General features: G+C 40.8%; 1 pseudogene across 1 annotated transcript; it reads right to left on the bottom strand.

The window, feature by feature from the left end:
* Nucleotides 1–1,852: 1,852 nt before the first annotated feature.
* LOC149258749 (proline-rich receptor-like protein kinase PERK15) lies at nt 1,853–6,432 on the bottom strand (annotated as a pseudogene). Its single transcript, XR_016261227.1, has 8 exons — nt 6,411–6,432; nt 4,126–5,022; nt 3,604–3,690; nt 3,459–3,529; nt 3,312–3,388; nt 3,076–3,223; nt 2,802–2,963; nt 1,853–2,686 (listed from the first exon to the last, which is right to left on the bottom strand). The product of XR_016261227.1 is annotated as a proline-rich receptor-like protein kinase PERK15 (transcript).
* Nucleotides 6,433–16,784: the final 10,352 nt, after the last annotated feature.

The raw sequence follows: 16,784 nt of genomic DNA, 5'->3' as shown, positions 1-16,784 counted from the left end.
TGGTCGATTTGATTCCTAGCAGCCTTCCTTTTCATACTTTGTTTGTTTTTCCTTTCCTTGAGACTATCTTGAAAAATATTTGTTGATCTATAGTCAATGCTTTCAAATATAGGATTGTTCACGTTCTATTGCTAAAAATTTCATGCCTACGTCCATAATTTCATGTCCACACTGATCTAGACTTTTGCCTCCTGATTGATAGAGTGTCGAACAGTTTCCTCATATGGCTCTTCTTATTATTAGCCATCTTCCGCTATAATCAGAACCCTGCTCCTGGACTGAGATCCCGAGTACTGTGAGTATTTTTCATGTTACTTTTATCACCCCTTCTAACTTCTTTCTTAATTTCCTACTCCACTAACCCGCTTGTCTGTTCTGATAGATGATTATTTATTTTTTTGACTATCTCTTTAACATTAGTTTCATCGTCACTCTCTATTGGCTGCCATATCTTCCTCATGTCTGCCTTCCTTTTGGATCTGCTCCATCGTTTCCTTTCACTAGTGAACTGTTCGGTTGGCTTGCTCCTTGTTCATCCTCCCTTTGATTGCTTCCCTTAACCTTTTTCATTAAATTAAGATAGAATGCCAAGTTTATTGGCATTTTCCACATGTGAAAAATGTTTCTTTTCCCACTTTTTTTTTTTTTTAGCGATTTGGCTTTGGATTTCAATTTGGCAAATCCTTCAGAATCTGTGTTATTATCCCATCTAGATTTCTAATCTAAGGGGCTATCCCTCACCAAATGTCCATGTTCATGACATAGCTTACATTGAAAAGGGATTTGTTGGTCGTATATAATCTAAATATTATGGATTCCGCGAAGGTATAGATATTCATTAAAACAAAGAATCAAGTATAAGACACGTACCTCATGGCTTTGGTTACATCTGATGATTTGATAGAAACTCCCAGCATATTTCCTATATCCTCGAAGTCTCTTCACTCCAAAACTTCAACATGAGCATCTATAGTCTTCTCTAGCGTAGAGCTTTCGAAAATCATCTTAAAGTGGGATGGGACTGCTTGTTACAGTATCTCATCTCGAGGTCAAAAGAGTTAAAAGAAGAATGGCCTAGCTTCAAATATTGTTTCCCAATCCTTTAAATGAATGAAAATCATGAAAAAGAAACCCTTTGCACACATTTTGACCTTAATCAATCCTTTCACTTTCCATTTTGAGTTGTATCCACCATCGTAGAGCTTGATCCAATGGTCAAAAATCAAGGAATCTGCATATGATAGTCATATCATTTACTGTATAATTCCTCCTATTGTCAGCCTTGAAGCTGAAAATCACACGTGGGAACCAACAAGTTCTTTTTTGCAACATTAATATGTAGGAATCTATGGCCGCCATTCACTTTTCTGCCTCGTTTGAACAAAACAAATTCATCTGACAATATGTATTCATTTTCTTGGCATTATAATCGTTTCCAAAAACTTCCAAATAAACATATGTGATAATAATTTGAAGTCCTATAATCTATGTTACTTTAATGCTAATCTTAATGTATGCTCCTAATCTTGATGTCAATTTTGAAGTGGTCTATTTCTCTAATTCTTTTGGGATTTGCACCTATGAGTTCTAGGAACAGTTCAAACATGATAAACACTTGTACGATGGTTGCTCTCTTATCTCCATCTTTCTCTTTATGGATGGATAAGTTGGAACCTATAAACAGTGTCTGCAGGATGTAGAACAAGTGGATAGGATAGAAGCTAGGATGAATAAATGTCACCCCAGTCATGAAGCCAGCAAATATGAGAAGTGCAGAATTTACTTGGTCAAATAATAATAATGTAAAAGAAATGCATTATTACATACTGAAGACAGTGAATTTTGTATTGATTCCTAGAAATTTTATACATTGACTAGCTGCATTATGCCTAGAAATATAAAAAGTCATAACTGAAGGACTTACAAATTCATCATCCTATACTGCACATGCACTATTGTACAAGCTCATCCACACAAGATCTGTTATAACATTCTATTGGTAGCTGATGACAGTCATGAAGAGACACAGTATACAGCCTCACCTGAACTTCACTCTCATGCAAAGAAAGAGTCAAGTCCTAGTTTGAAAAACTAAAGGCTAGCTTGCTCTACAGAGAACATTTATGCTTCTTTGATGATAATACTTGTGAGAAAAACAAGAAGCCTCCCCAGATAAAACAAGCTGGAGAGAGAGGAGAGAAGAATGCATGGATTCCAAAATATCAATTGTGTATTTGTTGATAAAAGCAAATACCAGTAGAATAAGCAGATTAAGTAATATTTCAAACTGCAGACATTTGCAAAGTGTCTAATAATTTCTATATATTGATGGAACATCTCTGTCCGTGTGTTTCCAAGAGAGGTACTCTTAGGTTGTACCTGAAGGAGTTCTGTCATGCCCATTAATCCTAGGGACATGTGACCTCTCAATGCTAGATGCACTTCCTTACTTTGTAGATATTAACTACTAGAAACAGATTGGTTTACCCCATTCACTGGTAGAGCCACTGTACTCACACTACCATGTTCCTGACTTCCTAAGTCAATCTTTTGAGATTCTTCAGTGTCTTCACTATATTGGCTAGCGGACAGATCCTCCCACTGAGACATACCGAGTACCATGCGCCAGACTGACTCCGTTGTGAAGAATGCCAGGAGGAACATCACCTTCCAAGACACGAACTATCTGAAAAATATGACTGCTGTCAGATTGTGTATTTCTACAACTAAATCCTCCCCAGAAACTTTGAAGGAAAAAAAAACGTCTGAAGGTCAACAACTTATGCAAGCAAGGACTGTACCCGTTCCATACGCGAGCGGCTTCTTGCAGACTTTTGAATACAAGAAGCTGCACATGCAACTACCCGCATCATATCATTCACATTGAAGTTGTTCTGTAGGCGGGGATCAACAAGGGCACCTAGATTGCCATCTTCCATTGCTCGAGCAAGCAAGGGTCGGGCCTACAGAGTGATAAAAAATTTAGACCACCTAGAATAAATTCTAACCCAAGTTGGCATGAAGATTTAAGCAGTCAAAACAGTATACAAATAAGTTCCGATTTGAAGTACTAACCGAATTGACTAGACTACTTTCCGGAAATGATAGAGTTAGATCTAGAGGCCGGCGGCCAGTGATCAACTCAAGCAGCACGACACCGAAAGAGAAAACATCAGATTTATCTGTCAGTTCCCCACTTGACACATATTCTGGATCCAAATACCTATCCAGGCAACAATAGGGACTCAGAGGTCCAGTATAAAGGTACAAAAGGTATCTACAAAGTCAAAATGCACTGGAAAGGGATTTACCCAAAAGTCCCCTTAGGCGTTGTGTTGACACGAGGAGAACCTTCGGAAGCAAATTTTGCAAGACCAAAGTCTGCAATCTGTGACAAAAGATTATATCAGATTTCAGCATATATTTTGAGGTCTAACACACCATGAACATAAGGTTACCTTTGCTTCAAAGTTGGAGTCAAGTAGAATATTTGAAGCTTTGATGTCTCTATGAATTATCTTCGGAGAACCTGCAATTTAGAACAATGTCAAAATAGATAATAAAAGAATGTTGAAGTAAGAAGACAAAAGTAATATAGCATACAGTCTTCATGTAGATAAGCAAGCCCGCGAGCTGCTCCTATTGCAATCTTCAATCTAGTTGGCCACTTCATGCTAGGCTGACCTTCAGCTGCCATAAAATATAAACTTTATTGGAAATCATAGAAATTATACTTCAAGTGACTTTACTAGCATGAAGCAATTTGACATTTACTGAAATACTCATTCCTCATTTTTAAAAGGATACTTGCATTGATTCATCTTATCCTGGGATCTATTAAGCCTTTTGTTCTCAATGTTTTAAATGCATGACAGATCGAAGATTAAAATGGATCTATGCTACTTATTCAAAAGTTCTTAATACTATCATTTTTTTGTTATACATTATGCTAAAATTTAGAAAATTAGATTGTGGGCTCTTTTCTGCATTTCTTTAGCATTACACATGCACAAATGAAGTGTTGAAGGTCTCACCCAATGCAGATGGTGGAAGAGCTCGCTTTAGTCAAAATCATATGCATAATGATAAGTGAATAATGGAAGAATTGTTACACATATTACTTACCATGTAGATGGTGCTCTAGTGTATTATTAGGAACAAACTCATAAACAAGCAATCGTTGGCTACCAGCTATGCAGTAACCCAGCAATGAGACAAGGTTGCGGTGATGCACACAACTGATTATTTCCACTTCTGCTTGAAAGCCACATTCTCCCTCGCTCCCACGAAGTTTGAGCTTCTTCACCGCTATATTTTTGTTTCCTGGAAGAATGCCTTTGTATACATATCCAAAACCCCACTGTCCTAATAGATTGGTCTCTGAGAAGCTATCTGTAGCAACCTCTAACTCTTCATAGGTGAATTTTTTTGAGATACCAAGACTAATGCTTGGAGGAGGAGGAGGTAATTGCTGTTGTGATCTTGGGAAAACAGAGCTTAAATCATCTCTACTGCTAAATACAGGTTGGGGAGGTGGAAGGGATTGCATGAATACAGAAGTTGGAGTAGGTAATGGTTGCTGTAATCCCGGAAAACCAGAGCTTAAATCATCCCCACTGCTAACTACAGGTTGGAAAGGTCGAGGACATGGCATCAATACAGGAGGTGGAGGAGGTAATGGCTGCTGTGATGCGGGAAAAGCAGACCTTGAATCATCTCCACTGTTAAATATACGTCGGGAAGGTTGAGGACATGGCATCAATACAGGAGGTGGAGGAGGAAATGGCTGCTGTGATTCTGGAAAACCAGAGCTTGAATCAACTCCACTATTAAGTACGGGTTGGGAAGTCGGAGGATGTGGCATGGACACACGAGGTGATGGTTGAGGTTCAGACGTATTGCCAACATGAACTGGATGGGATGGAGGTGAGTTAATTTTGACATCATTATTCCCCCAAAGAGTGATTGTCTTAATGTCAGGAAAATAAGGCAGGTATTGAGGTGTTCGCCCATAAAGCTCATCTGCACAATGTCAAAGAGAAGAGTTAACTAAAATATTTATTGTAGCAATTTCCTAAACAGGGAAAAATAATGTTGCTCTATCCTTATTATTGAGTTAGAAGAATGTGCCAGATTCAAAACAATTAACTTTCTTGAGAATAAAGCTTCAGATCACTAAATATCTGATTTACTTGAAGTTTTAAAGCTTTTACCCCAAAAAATTATAGGAACACATTACTGTCAATTGATATGGTAACAGAGGCTGGGAGGATTCTCCACACAGGAAGAAGAATATATTGTTGCTAACCTAAATGTCAGCTAATCTGGGATTACAGGCGATGGTATGTGTAAAGCAAAGAAATTTAGAAAATCCAGCATATGCCAAAAGATAGTTGATCTATTACTGATAAAGAAAATTTATACTATATTTTGAGATGGGTGTTATTATTCAATTTGTTATCCTAAATATATAACAATTCCAGGGTTCTAAATGATAGATTTCGGTAATTAAGAGGTCAGCCATTGTTATCTTGTCAACTCTCCTAATTTCTTTAGACCAGATCTCCTCTGGCTCAAGGGAGGTTTTCGTAACTAAGAGTGCTGGAAACTAAAGCTATGAAGTGTAAAGTAGATTCTAATAAAACAAGTTGTAAAGGTTGCACAAAAAGATAGATACTAGAATTAGAGATTAATGCCATAGTCGATTGAGTAAATTGGGTCATAACAATGCTCAAACGAAAGGGTGCCCTGTAAGTGTAATAAATACAATATGGCTAAAGATTGCAAGTTGATTGCAATCCCTCTTTGTTGTCCTATATTACAAAACCTAGGTTTGTTGCATGTGTTGACAACATTCACCATTGAAGAGGATTATAACTAGCATTTGCTCTTGAAGGTGTAAAAAGTATGCCGTCATAAGGTGAAAAGTTTAATTTTAACTATCAAAGATTATTGTGGTATGATTGTAGAACTTCGTAACTAATTGATCCACTTGGAACCTTTTTGGAGAAGTTTCATTTTTTTTTTTCTAATTTGCTAAGCATTAGCAAATAAATTCTGTCCCAATATCACCCCAAAATCATCCATAGGCATTACTATAAAATCCGACAATCCCTTCCATGCATCAACCTGAATTGACACATCTGCTGCCAATCATGTCACTGTTCTAGCCTTGGAGTTTACTACCTTCACCGTAGTTCTGCTAGCCGCTGCTTTCAACCCAAGTTGCCCTACCAAACATGCCTTCATGAATTTTTGTGAGGTACCTATGTCAACAAGTGCTAGTATTTCCCTTTTGCTGATCTCCATGTTCACAAAGCACAACTTGTGCCTTCAGTTGTCCTGTTCCTTTCCCAAGACATTCATACAAGAATCTTCATGTGAACAAGAATCACCAAATTCTGACATACCTCTTTGGTTGCACATTTCCATTTCAACTGTATTGCTGAACTACTTTAATACCACCTATCACGACCCCAGGGGCTCGTTACAGTTAAAAAGTGTGCTTGGCGCATTGTGACCCCTTTAACATCTGAGTATGACATCCCTTGCCTTGCCCCTATTTTAGTAATATTAAATTATGACCGAAATGCCGACATGGAGAAACACAATTGGATGATACGTTGATAAAGCATTTAAACTTAATTATGTAAAATTAATTTACTACCAACTAAAGGAAGGATTGCCTTACGGATCCATAGCTCGAGGAAAGCTTGCCCACTTGTGTGCTTTGAAGGCCATAAACCTAACCTGAAATTAATGATTGGAGTCTCTTGCAAATCAAGAAAGCCAATGCTTGACAAATTGTTTATGAGATGCAATTGGAGGAAAACTGGTTGCATATTGTGAACAACCACGAGTTAGCCCGCGTTGAAGTCTTGGAACCCCTATTGATCAGTTCACCATCTATGTTGACAAAAAAAGGAAGAGATGGGATTGGGAGGTATGGGTAGAGGACCACACCCATCCTATCTCTCTCACAGATCGAGGCAGGGGGAGATTGCCTCGGGAAGAAGAGGATATTGGTGGAAGAATGTTGGGAGAGTCAAGCGAAAATATTGGTAGCAAGGAGAGAGGGAGGTTGTTCATCAATTGATCTTTTGGTTCTTAGGTTGGTTTTGTTGGTCGTGGTTGTGAGCTTTCTCTCTTAATCTCTCTTGTTGGATAATAGAGGATGTTCAAAAAATTGTGTGTGGAACTGTGGAGCAATGAATGCAAAAGATAAAGCAATTGTGGAGTTGATTGTTGAACCCTGTGTTTGATTTGAGCTACTATAAATTATGGGCGAAGCTTGTGAATGAGTTTAGAGAAGAGTGGGTCACAATGGTGTCACTGCCAAAGAGCAGTTGATAGTCCACCATGATAGTGGAGTCCACCTCTTGAGTGTCTAGCGTAGCCTCTGGTGTGAAATCCTTGAGTAAGCAACCCCTCAAATTGTGGAATTTGGCTCGGGGGTGGTCAACGGCAAGAAAGTTGTAGTGTAGTTGACCTATAGTTTGGTGGAGAGTGGAAGTCCCTCCTTCAGTTGTTGTACCACCTTAACACACACATATAAGTATAATTGTGTATAATTGTTTATACATGTTGGATTATAGACTATCAAATTCCTTCTTGTGCTTGTGATTAATGCATAAACCTATATGTCCATGAGGGGATGCCTCAAACTTACAATTATGCTAACAATTGACCAATTATCTCATGCGTTATGAATATAGATTGTCAACTTGAACTAAATAATTCACTATCATATGCATGATTGTGGGATACCTTAAAAGTTTATAATTGATTGCCTAAATTTCACTGTTAAACTTGGGATTGGCAAGTTACCTTATAGGTCTATAGTTGTATGAATGTGTGAATTATGAAGGTTTCTTCCATACTTGTGAATTGCAACTATCTTGTTTGTTGATAGTTGAATTGAAGTTTTGGGTTGTGTTGGTTAATGCTATGTTCATGATGGAAGTCATAAACTATGTGCCCATGCTCTCTTTTTTCTTTACTTGACAATCTTGATTTATAAATAGTAGCTCAACATGGTCAAGAGTTTGTAATGCTTGATAGTTAGGTTGTAGATTTCTTTTGGCAGCCATGTCATCAAACCTTGGGACCGCGAACCATAATACATAAAGGAGATGGCTCAAGGCAACCACCCTTCTTTGTTTTGGTGAACACCCCAACTTGGTGCTTCTTATGTCGCTCAGACTAGAGGGAAGAAAGACTGTTGGTATATACATATATGTTTATGGGCAGGAGCCAACACCGCGAGTTCACAGATGGAACCTTGTCCTAATGTAATCGTGCCAAGCTGTCCCCACGAGGGTCTCGACGATTGACTATTGGTTATAAAATGGACAAGTGAGTTCGCAGGTCTTCGGGCCACTGAGCTTATTCGAAGGAACACCGTGGAGAGTGGGATTGAGGTAGAATTGTGGTGCCAAAACCTTGCCATTGGACCGTTAGACTTCAAACCATGACTATGCAATTGAGATTGGGGTGGAGGGGAAACCTTGATGTCAAAGCCTCGAGATGACATGAACTCCACCTCAAACACTAGGTGCACGTGATTAACGTCGCAAGTTTGAGACCTCAAACCTCGACATTTGCCATTTAGATTGGAATAGACATGAGGTGAGGAAACTTGAGACCAAGATGCATAGATGACATGGCTTGAGATGATGAGGGCAAGATGACATAGCCTAAGATGATGTGGCTTGGGGGTGGACCCTAATCGTGGATCTCAGATCATGGACCTCGACGTTTGCAATTGGAGTTGAAATGAAAGTGAGGTAAGGAGAGCCTAATGTTGAGGAGTCGATCCATTGCATGTTCCAACTCATGGAACCATGCGGTCGAGCCACCGCCCACTGCCACGATGACGATTGTTGTGAACTCATATGGGCAATGCCGATGATGAAAGGGATGATCCAACCAAGGTTTTGGTCTGGGAACCTTGCCCATTGGAAGACCGTCTGCTGCTTTTTACTTGTTACTTTCAACATTTTGCGGGCGAGAAGCAGAAGAGTGGTTGTGTCGGCATAATGTGGATAGGGTACTATGGGTCCCGCAGTGATGACATGTTAGGGTCAAGCAAGCCTAGTGGAGGCCATGAGGGTGTCGCATGGCTAATGTGATGACATGGCCTCTTTTAATGCGCCAAATTTTTTATGGGAATATCTTTCAATCTGGAACTCAGATTGAGGTAAATTTGTATGTTGTTGGAAAGCTCTCAACGAGCTGGTCATAATAGTGATCAAAATTAATTTCTGATTTCTGCCAAGTTTGAAAAGTGAGATTTTTGATAACCCCATCTTCTTAACAAACCTTGGATGTTGGATTAAAAACAAACATATAACACTTCCACACAACCTAAGAAAAGCCAAAGGGTGAGAGGGAGCATTACAACAACACTAACGTGTTTCACCACTGCCTAGTGTAGCATAATGTAATCCACCTCGACTAGCCTCATAACATATAACACTTCCACACAACCCAAGAAAAGCCAAAGGGTGAGAGGGAGCATTACAACGACACTGACGTGTTTCACAACTACCCAGTGTAGCACAATGTTAATCCACCTTGACTAGCCTCATAATATGTTACTCTTGCTATATTTTATATTAGTTACTTTTGCGGAATTATCAATATAAAACAAGTAGCGCATTATCACATTTCTAACACAATATAAATAACTTGCAGTAATAACAATCCACAAATATATGCCATAACACATGTACATAGTTTTTATGTAAAACAACCCATCGATCTTCTCTTCTATTATAACAATGCCAAATCTTTATGATAGGTAACTCAAGATGAAGGCTCATTCCATTGTCACAACAAGCAAAGCCCAACAAAAATATATAAGCCAATAAACATGTCCATCGGTTCGATCCACTATCTCGGGTCGTCTCCACCCAACTTCGGTTCCCACACCTAGTTGTTCCTTGGCTCGCTCGAGGGTTTTCCTTACTGTAGATCCACCCAAGCTCCTCTCCTTGGCTCGCTCGAGGGTTTGCCTTACCACAGACCCCCCCAATCTCCTCTCCTCATCTTTAGTTTGGTTATGTTTTAATGCGACTTTGCTCGTCTTGTGCTTCCTGTCTTGCTTCCTTTCAATTTCATACTCCTCGCAAGTATATATGGTGCTAACATGATGGTTCAACACCTCGCGGCCCTTAACATTCCATACTTGTTCAGTTGGTCAGCTTACTACTTCGTGCGGTTGGCTCCACACTCACATTGGTTAAATCGTGCACTAACTCCTTAACTTTCTGGTTGATGTGCGACTCCAGTATACTCGGTTTGTCACTGCCACTACACGGTCCTTCTGTCGTTCAAACCAACTCTCTCCCACACATGTTTGGGCATGTCACCTGATCGTGAGACACCCTTGTGGTGCTCGTGCCACCAAGCCCACATAGTTAACCGGGGGGTTAGAGGGGGGGCGTAGTGCCCCCCCCTTCATTGCGCCGATTGTGTAGTGGGGGGGGTCACAGGAGGTTTGAGGCATACCTGTAACCCCACTTTATGGGGTTAGGGGCAGCGCCTCGGAAAATTTTGGTTTTGGACCCTATGTTAGGTTAGGCGAACCCACCTATGGTTTTGTGCATGATTTTCGCACATGTTTTTTGGACACGATGGTTTTCAGTCCGTGGTATTGGATGCTTCGGCATGTATAAATATGTATTGTAACATTGAAAGGAACATAATGAAAAATCAAGCTGGTAGTCCCGGTTTTGGGATCTAGGGGAAAATCTCTGTGTATATGTGTTTTATGTGTTATGCTCTCGCATTGTTTATTTTATGTGTTTTAGAATTCGTGTACAGGTAATTTCTGTACGGGGTTAAAACCTACATTTGGTATCAGAGCTGTTTTGGCTTCAAGGAGACGCCTTTGTTGCTGAGGGGTTTCGCTCGGGCCTGTGGTAAACCCTGTTAGCTCTGCTACAAACTTCAGCATTTGGAGGACCAAATACTAGCTTGGCCATGTGTTTATGCCGAAAGGCAGATCGCAGGAGTTTGTTCCTTCCTCCTCCTTCATTTCCCTTGCACTCCCCTAGCCCCGCTATCTCTGTTTTCCTCCTTAAACCTCTCCATTCCTCGAATAATCCCTCCGAAATCCAACAAATCCCCTTTTCAGACCCAGCCTTTAAGCACGAAGCGCAAGCCCTCCATAAGACCCTACCATATAACCTCGGCGCTTTCAGACCTCATCGCTATCGGCAAATCGCATTATGTGTGTGTAAGGCTTGCCCCTTGTTTTCTGCCGATCTGATTACTCCTCCGCTGTCTAATCAACCCCGACTAGATCCTATGGTCCCCGCTGCAAATAACTTGCCCACCTGTCTCCGCCGTCCGATCATTCACCAAAGCGATCGGACGGTAGTCGCTCCTCCCGATCGCGCGAGCTGCCCACTTGTTAACCCGCGGGGAAAGAGGTTTTCCGCCTGTCCCATCCGCCACGTGTTGTGCTTTCAATGGTATCGTGCGCTCGTTGTACGATTACCACCACCTCCGAAAAGTGGTGTGGGGAATACCATTTACCGCTGTCCTGCCTGTCCCCGCGCGCTATCTCTCGTGCATCTTTGCCGCCCGATCACCGTCGGATCTGTCTGCCCGAGATCCGACAGCTCACGACTGTCCGCCTCCCGATACTCCTTAGCAAACGATCTCAGTCGTTCACCTGCGCGATCCAACGACCGATAATTGTTCTCGTCATGCTCATGCTTCCACTATGCGGCCTTCGCACCCTTGACTGTTTTGTGCTGCCAAAGGACGAAGGCGATCACCTACCAGCACTCTACGCAGTTAATCTTCAACCATCATATTCAACAAACATTATGGCCGAGGTAAAAAGTACAGAGTCCGAGCAGGTGGGCGCATTTAACAGTTATGGAATTTTGTCCTCCACAACACTCCACCTGCCCGAGAAGGACAATAGAGCATCCAAGAAGATCAAATCCGTTCACTGAAGCAGACAGACTACACCAAAGACGCCATCAGACAGTTAAAGTGGTTGGTGGTCGATTATGACCCCTCCACGCCTGGAACAACAGGATATTTTGTAATGAAACTCTATATATACCCTGAACACAGATGTAATAGGGGTTGATGGTTGTAGTTTTGATGTAAGGTTCAACTTCTGGAGACTGTAACTACTGTGATACTTGCAGCGTCTGGTCTTCATTTTCAGCTAATACAAGCTTCTTTTGCTGTTAATTGCTCACTTTCCATTTCTGCTCTATTCTAGGCTATGCCTGTTATGTATTTTTCATGTGCTCTTGATATTTAGCATTAGAGGGGCTGTCATCCCACCTCTGTGTTAGAATCTAGTATGTATTATTGAATGTGCTATGCAGGGTTCTGTTTTCTTAGTGCCAGAGAGCTGTCATCCTGTTTGTGCATTAGGAAATAGATTTGCAGACCTCTTTACTGGTTGTAGCCGACTATCACATGGTCTTGTGCATCTGCTGGTGTGGTCAGTATTCTCCATGTTCACCTAATCCTCAAATTGTGAGTAATTGGTGGTCTAAAGCCTTGTAGTCTGGGGGTGTTCACCCATGTCTGGGGTTAAGCATAGTAGAAGTGGTTATCTGGCTTGAATATGCATAATTCCTTCCATTCATCCACCTATTTCCAACATTTTTGTTGAGTTTGTAATGTTCTCGAGCATCTCCAAGATACAACCTAAGAGAATTTCTTGGGGTGATAACAGACCCTGTTCAGTGGGAGATCTGTGAGATCGATTCTGGTGGTGAAATACGATGGCGAGCAGTGGAAAGATAGAGATCGAGAAATTTAATGGTCAGAGTTTTGAGTTATGGAAACTCAATATGGAGGATCTGTTGGTGGATAAAGATCAGTTGATCGCGGTAGATCCAGGTACTAAACCAACGTGAGTGTCTGATGAAGAATGGAAGAAGTTGGATCGGAAGGCAAAGAGCACAATACGATTGTGTGTCTCAGATTCAGTATTGCTGAATGTGTCAGGGGAAGCTACAACAAAGGCTTTGTGGGACAAGTTAGGGACTTTGTACCAATCTAAGTTTCTAGTGAATAAACTGTTCTTGCGGAAAAAGCTGTATAACTTGAGGATGAAAGATGGAGACTCGGTGACAAAGCATCCGAACGCATTTAACACTGTGGTAAGTCAGTTAGCATCTGTTGATATTAAAATTTCAGATGAAGATAAGTGCATTAGTTTGTTGTGTTCTTTACTAGATTCGTGGGATAGTCTGGTTATTGCAATAGGTAGCAATGCAACTGCCTTATAGTTTGATGAAATAGTCTCATCCTTGCTGATGGAGGAGATGAGACGGAAAAATATGGAGAGCCAGAATGGTGACGCCTTGTTTGTACGAGGACGGTCCCAAAACAAAAACAAAAATAAGTCATCGAGTGGGAGATCTAAATCTCCAGGAAAACCTGTAAAGGTGGTGTGCTGGAAATGCAGAAAGGAAGGGCACTACAAAAGGATTGTAAATTTAAAGCTCCTGATAAAGGAAAGGGATCTGATGATGCTCCTTCTGCAGAGGCGAAAACCACCTCAGATGAAGGTGGGGATGTGTACTTGGCTTCTTCAAGTACACATGTAGATCATGAGGCATGGTTGATTAACTCAGGTGCATCCTTTCACTTCACTCCCCATAGAGAGTGGTTTTGCGAGTATGAGAAATATGATGGTGGTGATGTCTTCTTGGGGGATGACAGGAAGGCTAGAATCATTGGTCGTGGAAAAGTAAAGTTGAAGCTGCAAGGTGGAAGGGTTAGAACACTTCCGGGTGTTCTGCATATTCCTACATTAGCCAGAAATCTGATTTCTGTTAGCAAGCTGGATGATGCAGGTGTAAAAACAGTGTTCGAGAAGGATACCTGCAAGATGGTTCGGGGAGCACTGGTATTGATGTGGGGAGTTCAGATTGGAACTCTGTACAAGCTACAAGGTAGCACGGTTGTTGATGTCTGCAACAGTTCTATGGTTCCTGAAAGTGGAGCAGAAAATCTAGTGGTCTCTGGAGAGAAGACCGTGCTGTGGCATCAAAGGCTTGGACATATTGGAGAAAAGGGTCTTCGAATACTTCATGGTAAAGGTATGGTACAAGGTATGAGTAATAGCTCTCTGAATTTTGATTTCTGTAAAAATTGTGTATATGGGAAGCTAAATCGTTTGAGTTTCCCCTTTGGTAGTAAGAGGGCAAAACATATATTAGAGCTTGTGCACAATGATGTGTTTGGACCTGTGAAGGTTCCATCACTGGGTAAGTCTGTGTACTATGTATCATTTATAGATGATTTCTCAAGGAATACATGGATATATTTCCTTAAGAAGAAATCTGAAGTCTTTGACAAGTTTAAAGAATTTAAGGCTCTGGTGGAAAACCAGACAGAGAAGAAGATAAAGGTGTTGAACACAGATAATGATGGAGAGTTTTGCAACAAGGAATTTGAATAATTCTGTAAGAAGTGTGGTATAGCACGACAGAAGACTACTCCATATACACCTCATCAAAATGGAGTTGCAGAAAGAATGAACAAGACATTGATGGAAAGGGCAAGAAGCATGCTCAGTGGTGCCAAGTTAGGACAGGAATTCTGGGCAGAGGCGGTGGAGACAGCATGTTACCTGGTCAATAGATCACCTTCTTCAGCGTTGGAGGGTAAGACTCCACAAGAGGTATGGACTGGTAAGAAACCCTCTCTTTCACATCTGAGGGTATTTGGATGTGATGCATATGTACATGTTCCAAAGGAGAAAATAACCAAGTTGGATAGTAAATATGAAAAGTGCATCTTTATTGGGTATAATGATGGTTTAAAGGGTTATAAGCTTTGGAACCCAGTAACAAGGAAGGTTGTGTACAGCCGAGATGTGGTGTTCAGAGAGGTAAAATATGTTATTTAACATGAATTCCAACCAAAGGAACTTGAGAAGATAGAGTTTGAGTTAAAGGAGGAAGAATCAGACTCTACAGTTGAGGAGGAATCAGAAGATGAAGAGCCACAAACTCTGGGTGTGAGAAGATCAGTTTGAGAAAGAAGGCAACCAGAAAGGTATAGTCCATCTGCTTTCTGTTCAATTTTGCTTTATCTATTACTGATGATTATCCCAGAACTATGAAGGAAGCAATAGATTCAGAGGATGGAAAACCCTGGAAAGAGGCCATGGTTGATGAAATGGCATCTTTGCACAAAAATGAGGCTGGGGATCTGGTGAAGTTGCCAGCTAGAAGGAAACCCATTGGTAGCAAATGGGTGTTCAAGAAGACAAATGCAGAAGGAAAGGTGGAGAAATACAAAGCTCGGTTGGTAGCAAAAGGCTATTCCCAGGTGTCGGGAATTGATTTTGGTGATATTTTTTCTCTTGTTGCGAAGGTAACTTCTATTAGATTACTTTTATCTGTTGCTGCTACTTTTGATTATGATGTAGAACAGATGGATATGAAGACAACATTTCTTCACGGGGATCTGGAGGAGGAGATCTACATGAAGCAACCTGAAGGTTTTGCGGTGAAAGGTAAGAAAGAACTAGTATGCAAGTTAAAGAAGTCTCTGTATGGGTTAAAATAGTCACCAAGGATGTGGTATCAGAAATTTGATACATTTATACGAGAACTTGGCTTCACTAGAAGCAAAGCAGATCACTGTGTGTATTTTAAATTAATTGGTGACCGTGTTATTTATTTGGTCTTTTATGTGGATGATATGTTGCTGGTTGGAAATGACAAAGAAATTATCCAGGGTTTGAAGAGCCAATTGTCCTCCAAATTCGACATGAAAGATCTTGGTGCTACAAACTATATTTTGGATATGGAAATTAAAAGAGATCGTACAAAAAGGAAGCTCTGGTTAAACCAGAGGAAGTATATCGAGACAATACTGCAGAGGTTTAATATGCAGGATAGTAAACCGGTGAAGTTTCGTATTCCTGTAGGTGTGAAGTTATCTGCTGAACAATGTCTCAAGACACAAGAAGAGGAAGAGGACATGTCCCGTGTTCCATATGCAAGTGCAGTCGGTAGCCTGATTAATGCAATGGTCTGTACTAGACCAGACATTGCATGTAGTGGGAGTATTGAGTAGGTTTATGTCAAAACCAAGGAAGGAGCACTGGACAACAGTGAAGCGGGTTTTCAGGTATTTGCATGGTACTAGTGATTATGGTTTGTGCTACCAAGGAAGACTAGGATTGGACAGAGTGTTGGATATTCATGGCTTTGTTGATGCAGATTGGGTTGGAGATTTGGATCAGAGAAGATCTACAAGTGGGTATGTGTTTAACCTATTTGGAGGTGCAGTCAGCTGGATGAGTAAGAAACAATTTGTAGTGGCACTATCAACTACAGAGGCAGAATACATGGCAACCACTCATGCAAGCAAGGAAGCAGTTTGGTTGCAGAGATTGTGTTCAAGTATGGGGTTAGTATAGGAAGCTATAAGGATATACTGTGACAACCAAAGTGCAATTTTTTTGGTAAAGAACCCTGCATACCATTCAAAGACAAAGCACATTGATGTTCAGTATCACTTTGTGAGGGATATGATAGAAGACAAAAAGGTGTTGCTGGTAAAGGTGGACACTTTGAAGAATATTGCAGATGCATTGACAAAATCTGTGAGCTCTGCGAAGTTCTCTTGGTCTAGAGAGACAATGGGCGTTTCAGGGCTGGAAAAATGACTAAGCTCTCTTGTGGCCCCTTTGTGGAAAGAAAACAACAAGTGGGAGAATGTTGGGTTGTGTTATATTCTTTCCACAACTAGCTCACGTAGTTAGCCGGGGGGTTAGA

The sequence above is a fragment of the Pinus tabuliformis genome, chromosome 6 (assembly GCF_031772625.1).
Source record: "Pinus tabuliformis cultivar Carrire ecotype Pingquan chromosome 6, CPIR1, whole genome shotgun sequence".
Taxonomy (NCBI): Eukaryota; Viridiplantae; Streptophyta; class Pinopsida; order Pinales; family Pinaceae; genus Pinus; species Pinus tabuliformis.
This window is presented reverse-complemented; position numbering and strand designations above follow the sequence as displayed.